Below are 5,169 nucleotides of genomic sequence, written 5' to 3'. Positions count from 1 at the left end.
CTCACACCAGTCTCTGGGCAGAGCAGAAGGATGTACAGACATGTACACACATGTACTTCCCATGGCTCACACCAGTCTCTGGGCAGACCTTGGAGGAGCAGGACTGTTCTTCATTTGTTGAAATGCAGCCTTCAGCAGGCTGAGTGGTCTCTTGGCAGGATATCAGATACTGCTGAGGCCATGGAAATCAAACTCTTCCACCACCAAGAAGGCTTTAGAGTTTGAGGACATCCATCCCACCCCTGCTGCCTGCGTCCATCACTGGTGGATCCTGGTGGTCCCACTACCTCCAAACCTTGCTCAGATGTTGCAGTGATGGAGCCCAGCCCAGCTGGGCACACCCATCTGGGGCAATGGCCTCACAGCTCTGACAGTGTCCCAGCTGTGCCTGTCCTTGAATGGACCTGCAGGAACCCGAGCAGGTCCCAAGGACTGATGCTGCTCGTTGTGTCCAAAGCTGTTGGGCATCCCACAGGATAAACCACAGCCACAGCCTGTTTGCACAGGGCTCTTCCTTCTGGCTCCCCACTCCTGTCTCTGCGAGCAGCAGAGCCTGTGGCACCCTCTCCTTTGCCACTCAACAGCTGCAGATCCCCTGTTCACATGGAATCAGGGAATGGTTTGGGTTTGAAGAGACTTTAAATCTCATCCAGTTCCAACCCCCTGCTATGGGCAGGGACACTTTTCACTATCCCAGGTTGCTCCAAGCCCATCCAACCCAACCTTGGACACTTCCAGGGATGGGGCAGCCACAGCTTCTCTGGGCACCCTGTGCCAGGGCCTCGCCATGCTCATTGGGAAGAATTCCTTCCCAATATCTAATCTAATCTACCCTCCTCCAGCTTAAAGCCCTTCTGCTTTGTCATCACTTAGAGTCTGCAAATGGAATTTAAAAGCCTCTGAAAGAATCTGTAAGTAATTTCTAATGATCTTTCCCAGGACATTTTATGAAATGAAAGACCCCTGTCTGTTCTCTGTCTGCAGTTAACCAAGGTCCTCTGGAACCAAGAGAATATTTTAAGAACAATGTTACTTTGCAGCAGCTCATAGCTAATGAATTCCCAATTCATATTTCACAGTAGGTTTAGAAGAAAAGAAAAATCCATTTTCCTCACAGCTGTAATGTATTTTCCAGTCACTTGTGGAACAGATTGTGCTCAGACTTGCAGCAGGGTAAAAAAAGCACAACTAGAGTTTGGCTACTTTGTGTGTGGGGTCCCTCAGCCAGTCCACGCTCTAATTGCATTAGAATTGTGCACTTCAGAGGCTGCCAGAGGCTCCATTTTCATATTACTTTGTTGGGTGCTCTCCCCATTTCTTCTTATTCTGTTTTTGCTAAGTGCCTGCAAAACAAATTACAGCAAATATTGCCTCATCGGGGCAATGCTTCTTAATTCACAGTGCATTTTACTTTGTACATGTTGATGCGTCCATCTAAATTGTGCTGGCAGAGACCTTGAAGGGTGTCATTAGGAAATTTCCTCTGTTTGCTGATCAACTTTCATTTGTCCTGGCTCTTCTGATTCAGGATCAAAGGAGAGAGGCATGAGAGTAAAATCATAGAATCCTAGAGGGGTTTGGGTTGGAAAAGACCTTGAAGATCATCTTGCCATGGGCAGGGACACCTTCCAGTATCCCAGGCTGCTCCAAGCCCCATCCAGCCTGGCCTTGGACATTCCAGGGATGGGGCAGCCACAGCTGCTCTGGGCACCCTGTGCCAGGCCCTCACCACCCTCACAGGGAAGAATTTCTTTCATCTCTTTAATGAAATCATGATATTTTGATATCTCTACAGCAAACAAAAGCTGGTGTTCAATTATTTCCCATAACAAAGTCAAGGGGGTTTCTTGGTGGATCTTCCCTGGCTTTGGGGAGCCAGAAGCATCCCAGCTGGATGTGATGGTGTTTGCTGGACACAGCTCTCCCAGCATGACCATGGACCTGTGTGAGGGAGCCCCAGCACCTCTTTGGGGTGGGGAGAGGCAAGAATTTGTCCTCTGCAAAGCCAATGAGTGCTGCCCTCCAGGCTGCTGCCCAGCAGCCAGGCCTGCTTGTCCAGCTTGTTGTCACTGTCGTGGGACACCCTGTTGGTCCTGGGGCTGAGAACAACCAGCAGGGATGCAAAAACTGCCTCAGGAGGTGCTGAAGCATCTTCTGGCATCTGTGCTCCCCTTTGGGCAGCAGCTGGCACAGAATGTCAGCAGTTCTGTGCTGGACAGGTGGCAAACAGGACTGGTGTGACCCGATTGTGGCTTTTTCAAGGCATTTAGTCTGCCAGACAGGACAACAAAACCCCTGTGCATTATTCTGGCTGGGTGTTTGAGTCTAGCAGATGGCCAGGATGTAGCTGCAGTCAGAGCAGCCTCTCTGGGTCACAATTCTTTCCTTTCCTCCTCTTTGCTCCCAGGAGTCACCTTCAGTCCCATGTCTGCTGGGTCCTTAAAATTCCAGGAAAAATGCTCATTCCAGTCATTGAGAGAACCTGCTAATGGAAACAGACATTGGAGAAAATCTTCCAGAGCTGGCAAATATTTTACCCAAATCAATGGGTTTCTAAAGAAGGCTTCTATTTTGGCTAATCAACCAAGAACTAGTCTGGCAACAATTACCCCCAACTCTTGTTCCTGGAAATCCACTGTCTGCTCCTGGGCTGTGCTAGCGTGCACTTTCATATGAATTAATAATTTTGGGCAGCTACTTCAGCAAGTGATTTGGAGCATCCCATCTGCCTGTTCTCTGCATTTTTCTCTGATCTAGACTACAAGTTTCCAACATCACTTGGGACCTAGCTTTCCTATATCTCATCTCTTCCAGAATAATTCCATGTTTTTAGAGGCTTGGCATGAGGTAGTTGTGGTTCTGCCTGTGTCAGCCAGGCCTGTCACAGCCAACAGACCCACATTCCATGATGTGGGTGCTGACCTGCATCCCAGCTCTGCTTCTCTCTTGCCTATTTGGTTGCTATTTTGCATCTGCAGTGAATCACAGTGTGGTTGCATTGATAGTAGGGTCTTCAAGCATTTTAGCTCCAATTTTTCATCTCCAGGATATTGTAAATAGTACCTAAATGGTGAAATTAATGCACTGCCTTAGAAGTAAAACCAAAGGAGGAATCTGAAAGTGGATGTGGATGTGCATGAGCATGCCAACATGTTGATTCTTGAAGTTCATTGAGAAAAATACCCAGGGAAATGTAAAATTTGTAAAATTGCTTATGGATAATGAATGCAGCTGAATTGTGCACCAGCTGGGCAAGCAGCTCTTTTCCATAATCCTGAACTCACCTTAGAGCTTTTAATTACTCATCTCAAATTTCCAATTATTTTCCAGACTGTGTGACAGAACACAAAAAAATAATCCTGATTGCCACAATCCAGCCTGGACCATCAGCCCCTGGCTGCTGCTGCCCACCCAGGCTGGAGCTGGGCCGTGTCCTGCCTGCAGAGGGGGGTCCTGGGCAGAACATGGCTGCAGTTATCTGGGGCAAAATACCATCTTCTGCCTTGATCTTTGCCCTGTGCAGCTGAGATGGAGTTTGCTGCTGTATTTCCATTCTGGAAGCCAGCTCTCCTGTTATCACCCCCTGACATGAGCAATGGAGCTGATACCCTGTCACACGCTGGGGAAGCTTTATGAAAAATCAGTGCAGCATTGCTCAAGCTCTGCTTCCAAGTCCAGATAAACACTCGTGCAGCGAATTTCAAATTAAACGAATAAACCACAGAGCTGTCCCAGGTATTGGGTAAGTAATGAATGAACAGTTCTTGCTGCCTCGTGTGGGTTGCCCAGTGCAGCTCTCCAAGTGCATTGTTTGGGTATTATTCCCTCCAGCACTTCAGCAAGAGCTCATGGGGGGTTTGTGACCAGTTCACCACCACCTTGCTCCATTTGCAGCCCAGACCAAGGCTGATATGATATTGCAGCAGCCCTTGGGTTTCAGCAAGGCATTTCCCTGCAAACAAGACTGTCAAAAATGGGCAAACTGGGACGGACTGTGATTGCACCCTGTGCTCACTCTGTCAGTCCAATCTGGCCTAATGTCAGCACTGATTCTGACTCACAGCTCTGAGTAACAGTGCTGGCTGGAGCCAGCCTGGGAGACTCATTTTTGGAGCTCATATCTCTAAGGTCTATTTGTAAAACTATCTTGAAAGGTCTGGCACAGGAGTGCCATTTGTTTTAAAGGGAATTGGGCATCCCAGCTGCTTCTGGGGCTTAGCAAAGCTCAGGACAGCACACATAAACACTCTTATAACACTTTTTACTTGGCTGTGTGCAATACAAAACACCCAGAGGAATCAGGCAAGCAGCAGCTTCTTGACCTGCAAGCAAAACCTCCCTGAGGTTTTGTGTACAGCAGCACAATGCCCTTTCTGCACTGGGTTCAGCAATCCCACCCTGGCACAGAGCATCAGAGCTGGGCAGGGAGACATCCCTGCCACAGACAAAATCCCCAAAATACCCTGGAACATTTCTGGCTTCATGGGCTTTAATTTTTTGTTTGTTTGTTTGTTTGTTTTTTATGGGGGGGGTTGGGTTTTTTTTGTTTGGTTGGTTTTGGTTTTGTTGTTGTTGTTGTTTTGGTTTTTTGGGTTTTTTGGTTTGGTTTGGTTTGGTTTGGTTTGGTTTTTTTGGGGGGTTTTTTTTTTGGTGCTGATGTGGGAAATGGGCTCCCCGCTAAAGGTGAGCAGGAAAGCTGCAGCTTTATGTCACAATCTCTGCACTTTGTTCTCCCAACAGATAATTCTGCACCTGCAAAAACATTGGTTGCTTCGTGCCTCTGTATTATGTTTGGGGGGGAGAGGAAAAGAGCCCTCCTGAGCTTCCCAGGGTGGATGTGAAGGTCAGAAATCACTGAGAATAAGCAGATTTCCTCTCCCTGCTAACCTCCAAGGGCCATGCAGCTCATCCCAGTCCCTGGTGCTCAGGATTGACGCCAAATACTCACTGAGATACTCACCAAATCCTTCTATGGCTGCAGTGTGTAATTATGGAGGTATCCTAATGGAGTTTGGAACTTGAGTACTCAGTGCAAGCTCAGATGGGGGGGCAGCACTGTCAGCACCTGCTGCTGTGATCCCTGCCCCCCGAGAGGCACTTCCCCTGGGAATCATACTTATTTATATTATATTTATTTTATTATTATATTATATACTATTATCATTATTA

This window comes from Geospiza fortis, unplaced genomic scaffold (genome assembly GCF_000277835.1).
Source record: "Geospiza fortis unplaced genomic scaffold, GeoFor_1.0 scaffold172, whole genome shotgun sequence".
NCBI classification, from domain to species: domain Eukaryota; kingdom Metazoa; phylum Chordata; class Aves; order Passeriformes; family Thraupidae; genus Geospiza; species Geospiza fortis.
The sequence above is the reverse complement of the archived record's forward strand: the minus strand, read 5'-3'. Positions refer to the sequence as shown.